This window comes from Hyperoodon ampullatus, assembly GCF_949752795.1.
Source record: "Hyperoodon ampullatus genome assembly, chromosome: 14".
Taxonomy (NCBI): domain Eukaryota; kingdom Metazoa; phylum Chordata; class Mammalia; order Artiodactyla; family Ziphiidae; genus Hyperoodon; species Hyperoodon ampullatus.
In genome coordinates, this window is record NC_136927.1 from 7,023,958 (window position 1) to 7,038,123 (window position 14,166).

Consider the following 14,166-nt stretch of genomic DNA (forward strand, 5'->3'; position numbering starts at 1 on the left):
GGGTCAGAGATTCAGGTTACCAACAGGTCTTTCCATCCCTGAAGGAATGATTTCTTTATGACATATTGTTGTGCTGCCTTTCTGGGACAGTATTTTCAGTTGACAAGGCTCAATAGGACAAAATGTAATAATTCAGTCCAATAATTCAATGTAAAACTACAAGCCAAGACTCCAGCAATGGTTTCAGATTTCCAGAATCTAATTTTGAGACAAGGACTTCACAGGCTGAACCTTCCTTGTTAATAGTGCTCACAAATTGTAGACCTAGGCATTCTACCACGAAGAAAGGGACCCAATCAACTGGGTATTTTGTTCAAATGAATGTCTCCCTGATATTGTTGACGAAGACTCTCTAGAATCTAACTGGTAGGCAAGTGATACTTTTTCACAGACACAGAATACTAGAGCTGGAAGAGGCTCTAGGTACAAGCTACTTGGTATTTTCAAATATTGCCCCACTGTGTCCTAAAGGGCTCCATGGACACACGTTAGAGACCTCCCATCAGATGAGGGAGAACCAAGCACTGATTCTCTCCCACCAACTACAGGATTTGGTGTTTGATGTATTTTACTTCTGGAGCTTGATCTTAGAGTTTTAAATTGAATTATTTCAGCTGTTTTCAAATTAGAGAAAGGGGCACAGCCATTTCATGGATTCCATTAACAATAATAAGATAGATCTACAGGTACTGATACATAATGACCTCCAAAATCTATTGCCAAGTGAAAAAAAACAAGGTAAAGAAAACTTTGAATATATGTTTATATAAACAAATGAAGAAAAAAACCAACTGTGCGTGGAACAATTCAAGAAAGATATGTGAGAAACTGGTATTAGCTGTCTCTGGGGTGGGGTACTGGAGGACCAATCAGAGATGAACTGGATATTTATTTTCATTTACATGCTTCTGTATTATTTGAATGCTTTGTTGATAATTATATTTCTTTTTTTAAGTACATCTCTAAAATGTTTTAAAACCACTGAGTTAGCTGAACTATCTAATTTTACAGATAATACAACAGGCTTGATCAAGTCTGCCTGGGCATAGCCTCTAAGGCAGAGGGAGGATGCATGAGGAAGGTAACCAGCCATCAGGGCTGGGCCATGGGGATGGCTTTGTGGCAGAGTTTGTGCTTCACATGGTAACACAGGTAGTGCCATGGGTTTGTCTTGGCAAAACAGAAAGAGTAAAAATTTGGGCCTTTTTTTTTTTTTTTTTTAAGGAGTCTCTCAGCCTGTCCTTAACCAGGACAGGCTGCTAACCTCTATCCTGGGCATGGTACCAGGAGAAACCGAAGGCAGACCCTGAGAAGCTGTGCTCACTCAGAAGCATCCTTGGACTAGCTGTTCTCATGTCCTTTATGATGTTCAGTGACACTCTGGATTAGCAGTGTTCACAGCCATTGAATTTCCCTCTGTCTTTTAATCAGTGGGGAATAATCACACTACTCTACTGGTATCTGGGCTCACAACAGTCTTACATTTCAGGGAACGATGTCATGCCAGCCAGAATTTTCTTTGCTTTAGTGGCTGAAAGTCCAAAGGTACTTCAAAATTCTAAGAGGGAAAAGTAGCCATGTCACACTATTTATCTGTCATTTTTGGATTCCTCTGTTTTAACCTTTTCAGTCTAGACACTTTTTCCTGCGTTCTCTGAAAGAAAACATTTACCATCCAGAAAAGGTACTAATCTCTACTGATTAGAAGCATAGGGGTCAGGGAAACCCCAACGCTTAGTAACTGAGTGACCTTAAGTAATTTGCCTCAGTTTCTTATCTCTAAAATGGGGATAATAAAAGTACTGGCTTCTGGGATGTTGTGAGACTCAATTAGATGACACACAGAAAACATATAGCACAAAGGCTGTTACATAGTAAACACTCAATACACGTTTAAAAAGGAAAATTAAGGCCAGTTGCTGTCAACTCTGTCACCAGTCTTCATCCCACTTGCCATCTAAGTACTGCTTCAAATTCTACCCCTTGAAAGACCCCTGGTCTTTCTAGTTTGAGCAAATTTGATGGAGTATGTAGGATGATTTAGGCTTTGGCAAATAGAATCCAATTTACCTTATAGTCTTGGGCTGCTCTAGCTAGACAAGCTCTCTACTGACCCCCACTCTTTCTATTCCCTGATGAGCAGCTTTAGGTGCTCTCCAGGAATAGGGATCAGATATTATTCACCTGGATTTTCATTTTCCTCCTAACCACACCCCTCCCCCATCAATATTTTGTCCATCTTTCCTCATTCAGTTTGTTGCCAGTGTTTGGCATTTCATATCACGCTACATATTAAATGGATGTTGAACTCAAACTACTGGACTTAAACCTCATCACAGGAGGATTTCAAAATTTCCCTTGGATTAATAAACTGTGTTCTCTTGAAATATCAGGAAGAGGTGGTGATGTGGTTATTGTATTTCCAGCTACGACACACTGTGACATTACTGACCATGCCAAGACTAGGGAAGATTGCAGGTACGTAAATCAACTCCGTGGATGCCCACTGAAAATTCCTTAGTGTTAGCAATGAAGCTTGGCAATCACATAGTGTAGGGAAATATGAAAAACTCAGAGCCTACTCTTTGCATATGTGCACTAATATTTACCAAGGCTGAAAAAAGCAACCTCTTATTATCCTATAAAATTATAATTCTGCAGATAATATTGCCAACAAATGAGCAGTAATTGTACATGGGTGTGTTGACCTCATTTCCACCCACGTACGGTATGTTTCCGTTTATTCCAAGGTCTCAGTTACAGCAAACTCATTAGTTATGAGATCAAAATAAACAACACAGTTGGACCTCACTTTTCCAATCTGTTAAAGGAAAGAATTGGGGTATATACTATTTTAGGTCCCTTTCTAGCTCTAAATTGCTATGGTTTCTCTAAATTTGTTTCCAGTTCTTAAGCTTTCAATGTTTATGTAAGGCTAAATATTTGTCATTTCTAGGTCATGCTCTACTCAAATACACCTTCTTTCAAAGAGCAGCTAAAAATGAATTATTTACATAAGAACGCTAGTTAATCTATGCTGAAGGAATGACAGAATTAGATAATCACCATTTGGTTAACCCCATGTTGTGATTCAGACAAGGCTCATCAACGGATGATACAAGCTTTAGGTTTGGGTAAAGAAGCAATGCAAAGTGTCAACCCACAGATTACTCATTAATTGTAAAGAAAAAATACATCTCTTTATAATAGAGACAATCTGGTGGTCACCACCATAGCCAAGCAATCAAACATAGCACCGCTAGTAACATTAGGAACCTCCTCATGTGAATGAAATACAAAGAATCACCTGTGGAGTTTTCTATCAAAAATATTTAATCTGAAGCTAATCAAGCCAAGATGTAACTTCCAATTTACAAGAAATAGAGGATATAGAGAAGCACAGTGTACACCTCCTTAACAGTCAGAAAAATACAGAATATTATTGGACTTTACAAAAGCAGGAGGGCACTGTCCTATATTCAAAGAAACTAACGGGTCAAAAAAAAATGCGGTGCTTAAATCTTGATTGGATGAGGGTTCCAAGAACAAAAAAAGCCATGAACGTTTGAGGCTCAATTGAGAAAATTCAAACGTTAGACGATACAGAATTTTTGTCCGTTTTGGGGGTGTTATAGTGGTATTATGGCTGTGTAGTACAATATTATTATTCTTTGGAGATGTATGCTGAAATGTTTGGGATGAATTGTCATGATTTCTCTAACTTGCTTTCACATAATAGATAAATGATAAATAGAGAAAGAGATAGATACATACATACATAGATGGATGGATGGAAGGAAGGAAGGAAGCAGAGAAGGGTGGGTGGATGCGTGAATGAAGAGAGAAGGAAAGCAACAGAAAATATCAATGGTTGAATCTAGATTGAGGGCATATGTATTCATTACGCTATCCTTTCAACTTTTCTTAAAGTTTGATATTTTTCATCATAAATAAACTTGGGGAAAATGTACCTTCCTTCCTCCATGGTAAATGATACAAACCTGAGAAATGATACAAATGTAAGGGTGAGTGGGTCTCTTTAGCAATGTAAAGGGGTCTTCCTCCATCATGCCCTTGTCACTCTGTGTTGCAGGGGTGTTGGTCCTCCACTCAACGGTGACCTTCCTGAGGCCAAGGGCTAAGTCTGGTTTACAGTCATATCACCAGTGTTCAGCCCCCAGGGCCTTGCATATAGCGAATACATAGCAAATATTTGTTGAATTTAATTGAAATTTATGTACTGACTGAATAACCACACAGACTGATTTGGAAAACAACACACTTATTTTTAATACATAATGATGAAACCTAACATTAAAAATTCATTGTTCAGAATAAACTGAAATAAATAATACATAGAGCTAGAAAAAGAATACATAAATCTTTACCAGGGTCAAGTAATTTGCTTAACATCTGGCAACAGAATTCCTCCACTGGGAGGAAATGAGTCTGTTTACATAAGTATCCTGATGAACAGTTATATGTGAAAAGGAAAGACACTGGAGCAGGCTGTGGAAGGTTAAAGCAGAGATAAAGGAGGCGGTTGAATTTCTCTGAATAAGAGATGGAAGGATTATTTTTTTTAATTTTCATTTTTTAAAAATAAGTTAGGGACTTTTTCTCGCTCCTGCAGCTGTAAGTTTCCTTTAAAAAATTAATTAATTAATTTTTGTTTGTGCTGGGTCTTCGCTACTGCACGCGGGCTTTCTCTAGGAATTTTCATTTTATATTGGACTATAGTTGATTTAAAATGTTGTGTTAGTTTCAGGTGTACAGCAAAGTGATTCAGTTATACATATATCTATTCTTTTTCTAATTCTTTTCCCATTTAGCTTATTACAAAATATTGAGCAGAGCTGGGTTAATTAATTATTTATTCATCCCTTCTCTTCCTCTTTGAAGTTGCCAGAGGGTTAGATTTTTTTTTTCTTTAGTAAGAGGTTCAATTTCAAATTATTTGCCTTTCTGGGATGTAAGCTGCTCTGTATGTTCTCAAACTTCTAGTCCAGTAATGCAACAGGATATGAACCAATTTTATGAAGGTCTTAAGAAATCAGATGACAAGAGATAAAAACCTCAGTTTAAATATAGTTTAACTATCTTGTGAATTACAAGGTTATTCATTTACCTTTCCATTTATCTTTATACTCTTTTAACTTAACTATTATTCTTTCACTATTATCTTCATAGCATGAAATATCAGGCGTACCTCAAAGGGAAGAAATGGAGATGAAGACCTGGGAGGTCAGCTCACCGACAAGGGAGAGCTTTGCCAGGTAGCATGACTTCGAAGGGGGTCACCACAGGCTGGGTTCTGATTGTGGACCTCTATTTTGTCAGGATACTCAGCAGTGAGGATGCTTAGAGAATGAGTTTCATGTGTATAAACAAGGATGACAAATGGTTTATTCATAATCACAGAAATCTCTTGTTAGAATAACCATAGCTACCATCTTTTTCCTAGAATTTTAGCTCCTTGGGGGCCAAGTTAAAAATCGGAGCATTTCTTAGTATGCATAAAAGCAGGACAAGGGAATAAGATGCTACAAGCCAGAAGTATGGCTTGATGGCCCATCTCCTACCCACTGTTATTTTTTCTCTTTAGAGACTAAAGTATACTTTCTGCTATGTTTAGGTTAGGGTTGGAGAAACATTGCCAAATTCTTACTCTTTGTTGACTATCATCCCCTGCAGATGGGGTGCAACCCAACTGACGGATGGCAGTTTCCGCTGTGGCTAGAACAATGCAGCCCTACTTCTCCAGGTCCCCTTGCAAATTCCCAAGGATGTTTACTCCAATTTGCACAGACAATCCCGTGGGTTATTAGAGAGTGTATAGCAATTTTGTATGGGAGTTGTTTAAATTATAAAAGCCAAGTTATGTCCCCTTATTATGGAGTTATTTGTTGAGGGTGGGAGTGTACCCTATGTTGACAAAGGTACCAACTAAAATGTACTGTCACTCATAGTTAATTCTGAGGTTCTCAATGGAAATTAAAATAGATAAATAATTCTTTTAGAAGAAGGCTCATAACTAGCATACAAACTCTTGATGAAGCTGGATTGAACTGAACATTAGCACAAACTCTCATCAATCGCTTAGACGTAAAACGGCACCGGGACAGCAAAGGTAGTCAACCCCCTTTCAAAGTCTCTTCAAAGTCTTCGAATTATGTTAAGGAGAAAATTCTTATGTAAATCTTTAATGTCTGTCTAGCACTGGCTAATAACTTTTTCATTATGTGGTTCAACTTTAATTCCATGTCTACCGTACCCATGCAGTCACCTGTGGACACCACTTGGAAACACAGCCTATGGTAGATTGAATTATTGCCCCCAATCTCCACCCAGTCTCTTTGTCTTGTGACTCTGCAGCTCTTCCTACTAAAGGTAGAGTATACCTCCCCACACCCTGACCTTAGGTTTGACCATGTGATTTGCTGTGACCATTGGGATAACAGCAGATGTGATGCCAACAGAGGCTGGAAACGTGCTTGTGTCATTGTGTATGTCTCTTGCACTTCTGCCATCACCATGGAAAAGAGCTTTTCCTGGTTAGCTGTTACTCCTTATCCTGAGGGACCAGAATAAGCACACGGGAGGCAGACCTGAGCACAACTCATAGCGTGGTGGCCAAGCCCAGCTGGACACACAGGTTAAGGCAGAGCCACTGAGGCAAGCCCAGCCCAGATCTGCCAACCTCAGGCAATCCCTAGACACACAGTGTAATAGGGAAGAACAAATCTGACTCCATATTAGATCTGTTTCTTCTGCTTAGTCATGTGGGCTTGGTACCATTTATAAAAGAACATTGCCTATAGCCTGAAATATACAGGATAGCCTATTCTCAGGGCTCTGACCTTTAAGAGTCCATTCATATAGAGATAAAAAAGTTGCAGGACAGAGAATTACATTTGTCTTGTTGGAGGTTTACAGGAACATCCTGACCTGACCTACCTGGACAGCTGCAACAACAAAGGATTCTTTGTTCTTGCAGCCATCAAAGTACACTGAGAAGTTGGAAACAACTAACCACGCCCACCCTCACCTTGCTTTTAAAACTGTCTTGCTGAAACCCTTTGAGGAGTTTGGTGTTTTTTCAGGTATGAGCCATCGGTCTCCTTGTGTGGCCCTGAAATAAACCTTTCTCTGCTCCAAACTCCAAGTTTTGATTTGTTTGGTCTCACTGTGCCTCGAGCACATGAACTTATGAGAGTTAAGTTATTGTGGTTTATATCTCTGATGTTTAGGGGGGTGTTACAGGGCAACAGCTGATGGATACATTGATTAACTCAAAGTAATTACCCTAATTTAGAGATCTCAATTACTCACTCGAAGAGACACGTTTTTATGCTGTTTAAACCAGATCCTGTTAGAGAGAAAGTATCTGCTCTGTTCACTCTGCAGGCTGCACTTGCTCTTGTCTTCGATCACTTCATCTAATCCTCTCTGTTGTTCAGTTCTTCCCTGAGGTTCACTTCCTCTTTGCTCTCCCCTTTTATCCCTCAATAAAGTAAGACTTATCTGAATCTTCCCAGAACTCTTGGCCATATTTATTGGAAAGTCACAACTGTTTAATCTAGGTGCAGATTCAAGCTGAGGGTGATTTCTTTAATTTAGTCTGAGGGTTGACTGCTGATCTAAAGTACCAAACTGTCACACTCATGATTTATGATGCAGAGAGATTGACCAAATGATTTATACCCTGTTCCTCACCACAGACTGTGAGTCGTATCTTACAGGGACTCAGCAAGATTTCCAGAGACAAGAACACCTGTGGAGCCATCATTACATGCACCACTGTGATTAAACTTTAGCTCACATGGAAGGGACATGCACTGCTTCTGCCTTATTTCTGTTTTTGCAGCTGGTACATTGATGAGTAGCAGCCTTCACCGGAAGAAAAAGGCCCACTGGTATTAGCATTCAGAGTGGAGAAAATGCTACTTGTTCTTATATATTAAGTGTATTATGAATAAGACATGCCTTTGGTTAGCAAAGCTTGAAAGTGGGAACCATTAGACTGAACAAAGATCACAGGTGTATTTTGTCTGGCCTGTACAAGACCCAGCAAGGTTTTGTTAGTCTGCTTGTTTTAAGTTTTGTATTAGTGGCCAGCACTGAACATGGAGATACCATATAAAAACATATTCTGACTGCTCTTGAGGAGTGGAAAGATATGGCAATGCTGAGGTCTCCTTCATCTGTCCCCAGATCCTCACCCAACAAACGTTGGCCGACAGAGAAGAAGCACCTCCTTTACAAGGGAACACAAGCTCACCAGTTTGGTTTCCCTTTTGGAAGTTAAGTTGGTGGTTTGCCTTATACCCAGCTTACTTTTTCCTTTATCTTTTTTGTTTGTTTGTCTCCTTTAAGAATCTGTTTATGAACCATATATTAAATGGAAACAATAATAAAGATAAGTGATTTTGATTATTGTAAACACTTGAGGACCTCAACAATAATGAGATGTACAAGTAGGTAAAAGCCAAAAAAGGAGAAGGGAATAAGAGACTAGGGTAGAATAAAAGTTTTTTTTATTACTCTTTTACTCTTTCAAATAGTGCCATTATTTATTGAGTGCCTACTATGTGCCAGACACCATACAACACACCAAAGATACCAAGGGAAATAAGACCTAACCCAGCCTTTCTAAAACTTAGCATCTATTATGGGGGCTCTCATGCTTTACTAAGAATGAAATTTAGGAGCTAGATACATATATGCCAGGTGCCATTGCCAGAGATACTGATACATATGGGTGGGTATTGATTCCTGGGTGAAATCCAGGAATATGAGTTTTAACAAAGGTAATATTGACACAAGTGCAGAGATCACACTTTGAGGAATAACAGTCAATTCAGTGCAGTGTGAGGGAAGCTCTGAAATGGGATAAACCAAGGGATTAGATGAGTCCTTGGGTTACTGCAGACTAGCTGAGTGGCTGGAAGTATTGAGACATCTAACTTCATTGTGGGTAGAGAGTAGGAAGTTTGCCAGATGAAAGAGAATAGCAACTGAGAAACCGTAAGGGATCCCTGAGAATATAAGAGAAAGTTGAAAACTGCGATTAGAGAGGAAAATGGGTCAACTCATTAAGGAAGGATTTAATAGCTCAATTATCTTCAAAACAATAACTAAAACACTCATGAGCCATTGACTACAATAAAACTGTGGGATGCATCATTTCATCTTTAGAACTTATCTATGATACAGGTGATATCACTGTCCTAATTTTACAGAGAAGGAAACTGAGGTTTAAGCGTTTAAGTCAGAGTTTCTCAACCTTGACCCTATTGCCATTCTGGGGGAAATAATTCTTTGATGTGGTGGGTTGTCTTAGGCACTGTAGGATGTTGAATGATATCCCTGGCCTCTACCCACAAGATGCCAATGGTGTCCTCTCCTTCTCCCTGTCCCGCCCAGCAGTTTGACAAATCAAAATGCCTCCAGACATTTCCAGAAAGCCCCTGGAAGGTGGAAATAACTCCTGGATGAGAACCACTGGTTTCAACCATTACAAATAAGGTCTCACAAATAGTAAGGGGCCAGGCAGAATTTAGTACCATTCTATTAACTGCCGAACTCAAGCTCTCAAACATTTGCCAAGAAAATAAGGACAAAATAGAGATGCTCAGATTAAAACTGTTTCAAAAAAGAGATCAGTCTTTTATAAAAATCTCAGTACAAGCTAAAGGAAAAAAAAAAACAGCTTAAGGCTTTTAATAAAAAGAATAGAATCCAGCTACACACAGTATTCATTGGCTTGAATGTATGGGCTGAGCTGCTAATGGAGGTCTGAAGTTGGGGTAAAAAGCCACACACATACACACCACAGTCCATGCCTGTGGTTCCTGCAATTTTACCCTGTGATGCTTTAAAGTAAATGTGACATTACACACATTCTAGCATCTATTTTCCCAGCAGGAAGTGTAAGATAAAGAGGCTCAATCAGTATGTTAAAATAAGACCTGATGCACGTGAGGTAGAAAAGCTTTCAGATCACAAGAAATATCATCTTGAGGAAATTAAAAGCCTGAAATATGGCATATGATTACTGACCCCAAAGTCCTGCTGTGGTGAGGGTGAAGGACTTGTGGAGATGCTTTCTATTTGCTAAATAAATCTGCAAAACTACATTGCTTTCCCAGGTGTCAGTGTGCGTCAGTGGGAAAATTTGTGTGCGTGGATATCATCACCAAACTTTCTCAACTGAGAATTTGCTGGAGAAAAATAAGTTGCTTAAATTAACAACAGATCAAATGGAAACAGTCTTGATGGTTATATTTTTCAAGCTTCTGTTTCCATCTATTCTTTCCGAGTAAACTGAAGAATAAATTTGTACCATACGAATGTTACGGCTTGAAATTAATCAATCAATAAGCACATCACACTGGTACCATTTTTTCTTTCCTTTTTTCCTTCCTTCCTTCCTCCTTGTTCTCTCATGTTCTCTTTTTCCTTCAAGCCTTTCTACCTTCAATTATTCACTCATTCAGTCATTCATTAATAAATCTTTACTAGGTGCTCACTACATGCCAGATACTCAATGAAGCTCCAGGGATAGATGCAGCACCTGCCCTCATGACACTTCAAATCTGGAGGGAGAGGTAGACAATAATCAAAATATCACTCAAGAAAAGGAAATCTGCAATTTGCCTGAGACTTACGGCTGACGGATAACTGGGTTTTTTTTGAATTTTTCAACTTTATTTTTTTATACAGCAGGTTCTTATTAGTCATCAGTTTTATACACATCAGTATATACATGTCAATCCCAATGGCCCAATTCATCACACCACCATACCCCACCACCACCACGGCTTTCACCCCTTGGTGCCATACGTTTATTCTCTACTTCTGTGTCTCAACTTCTGCCCTGGAAACTGGTTCATCTGCACCATTTTTCTAGGTTCCACATACATGCGTTAATATACGATATTTGTTTTTCTCTTTCTGACTTACTTCACTCTGTATGACAGTCTCTAGATCCATCCACGTCTCAACAAATGACTCAATTCCATTCCTTTTTATGGCTGAGTAATATTCCATTGTATATATGTACCACATCTTCTTTATCCATTCGTCTGTCGATGGGCATTTAGGTTGCTTCCATGACCCTGGCTATTGTAAATAGTGCTGCAATAAACATTGGGATGCATGTATCTTTTTGAATTATGGTTTTCTCTGGGCATATGCCCAGTAGTGGGACTGCTGGACCATATGGTAATTCTATTTTTGGTTTTCTAAGGATCACCATACTGTTCTCCATAGTGGCTGTATCAATTTACATTCCCACCAACAGTGCAAGAGGGTTCCCTTTTCTCCACACCATCTCCAGGATTTGTTGTTTGTAGATTTTCTGATGATGCCCATTCTAACTGGTGTGAGGTGATAACTCATTGTAGTTTTGATTTGCATTTCTCTAATAATTAGTGAGGTTGAGCATCTTTTCATGTGCTTCTTGGCCATCTGTACGTCTTCTTTGGAAAAATGTCTATTTAGGCCTTCTGCCTATTTTTGGATTGGGTTGTTTCTTTCTTTAATATTGAGCTACATGAGATGTTTATATATTTTGGAGATTAATCCTTTGTCTGCTGATTCGTTTGCAAATATTTTCTCCCATTCTCAGGATTGTCTTTTCATCTTATGGTTTCCTTTGCTGTGCAAAAGCTTTTAAGTTTCATTAGGTTGCATTTGTTTATTTTTGTTTATATTTCCATTATTCTAGGAGGTGGATCAAAAAAGATTTTGCTGTGATTTATGTCACAGTGTTCTTCCTATGTTTTCCTCTAAGAGTTTTATAGTGTCCGGTCTTACATTTAGGTCTCTAATCCATTTTGAGTTTATTTTTGTGTATGGTGTCAGGGAGTGCTCTAATTTCATTCTTTTACATGTAGCTGTCCAGTTTTCCAAGCACCATTTATTGAAGAGGCTGTCTTTTCTCCATTGTATATCCTTGCCTTCTTTGTCATAGATTAGTTGACCATAGGTCCGTGGGTTTTTCTCTGGGCTTTCTATCTTGTTCCACTGATCTATGTTTCTGTTTTTGTGCCAGTACCATAGTGTCTTGATTACTGTAGCTTTGTAGTATAGTCTGAAGTCAGGGAGTCTGATTCCTCCAGCTCCATTTTTTTACCTCAAGACTGCTTTGGCTATTCGGGGTCTTTTGTGTCACCATACAAATTTTAAGATATTTTGTTCTAGTTCTGTGCAAAATGCCAGTGGTAGTTTGATAGGGATTGCATTGAATCTGTAGATTGCTTTGGGTAGTAGAGTCATTTTCACAATGTTGATTCTTCCAATCCAAGAACATGGTATATCTCTCCATCTGTTGGTATCATCTTTAATTTCTTTCGTCAGTGTCTTATAGTTTTCTGCATACAGGTTTTTGTCTCCCTAGGTAGGTTTATTCCTAGGTATTTTATTCCTTTTGTTGCAGTGGTAAATGGGAGTGTTTCCTTAATTTCTCTTTCAGATTTTTCATCATTATTGTATAGGAATGCCAGAGATTTCTGTGCATTAAGTTTGTATCCTGCAACTTTACCAAATTCATCGATTAGCTCTAGTAGTTTTCTGGTGGCATTTTTGGGATTCTCTATGTATAGTATCATGTCATCTGCAAACAGTGACAGTTTTTTTGTTTTTTTTTTTCTTTCTTTTTTTTTTTTTTTTGCGGTACACGGGCCTCTCACTGTTGTGGCCTCTCCCGTTGCGGAGCACAGGCTCTGGATGCGCAGGCTCAGCGGCCATGGCTCACGGGCCCAGCCGCTCCGCGGCATATGGGATCCTCCCAGACCGGGGCATGAACCCGTATCCCCTGCATCAGCAGGCGGACTCTCAACCACTGCGCCACCAGGGAGGCCCAACAGTGACAGTTTTACTTCTTCTTTTCCAATTTGGATTCCTTTTATTTCTTTTTCTTCTCTGATTGCCATGGCTAGGACTTCCAACACTATGGTGAATAATAGTGGTGAGAGTGGACATCCTTGACTTCTTCCTGATCTTAGAGTAAATGCTTTCAGTTTTTCACCATTGAGAATGATGTTTGCTGTGGGTTTGGCCTTTATTATGTTGAGGTAGGTTCCCTCTATGCCCACTTTCTGGAGAGTTTTTATCATATATGGGTGTTGAATTTTGTCAAAAGCTTTTTCCACATCTATTGAGATGATCATATGGTTTTTATTCTTCAATTTGTTAATGTGGTGTATCACATTGATTGATTTATGTATATTGAAGAATACTTGCATCCCTGAGATAAATCCCACTTGATCATGTTGTATGATTCTTTTAATGTGCTGTTGGATTCTGTTTGCTAGTATTTTGTTGAGGACTTTTGCATCTATATTCATCAGTGATATTGGTCTCTAGTTTTCTTTTTTTTGTAGTATTTTTGTCTGGTTTGGGTATCAGGGTGATGGTGGGCTCATAGAATGAGTTTGGGAGTGTTCCTTCTTCTGCAATTTTTTGGAAGAGTTTGAGAAGGATGCATGTTAGCTCTTCTCTAGATGTTTGATAGAATTCACCTCTGAAGCCATCTGGTCCTGGACTTTTGTTTGTTGGAAGATTTTTAATCACAGTTTCAATTTCAATACTTGTGATCGGTCTGTTCATATTTTCTATTTCTTCCTGGTTTAGCCATGGAAGGTTATACCTTTCTAAGAATTTGTCCATTTCTTCCAGGTTGTCCGTTTTGTTAGCATAGAGTTGCCTGTAGTAGTCTCTTAGGATGCTTTGTATTTCTGCAGTGTCTGTTGTAACTTCTCTTTTTCCATTTTTAATTTTATTGATTTGAGTCCTCTCCCTCTTTTTCTTGATGAACCTGGCTAATGGTTTATCAATTATGTTTATCTTCTCAAAGAACTAGCTTTTAGTTTTATTGATCTTTGCTATTGTTTTCTTTGTTTCTATTTCATTGATTTCTGCTCTGATCTTTATGATTTCTTTCCTTTTGCTAACTTTGGGTTTGTTCTTCTTTCTCTAGTTCCTTTAGGTGTAAGGTTAGATTGTTTATTTGAGATTTTTCTTGTTTCTTGAGGTAGGCTTATATAGGTATAAACTTCCCTCTTAGAACTGCTTTTGCTGCATCCCATAGGTTTTGGATCATCGTGTTTTCATTGTCATTTGTCTGTAGGTATTTTTTGATTTCCTCTTTGATTTCTTCAG

At 38.7% G+C, this 14,166-nt stretch overlaps 1 protein-coding gene across 3 annotated transcripts in view; it reads right to left on the reverse strand.

Annotated features, from left to right (window-relative positions):
- Positions 1 to 14,166, reverse strand: part of MACROD2 (mono-ADP ribosylhydrolase 2) — a 1,985,837-nt gene that overhangs the window by 368,712 nt on the left and 1,602,959 nt on the right. The gene's annotated exons all lie outside the window — the stretch shown is intronic.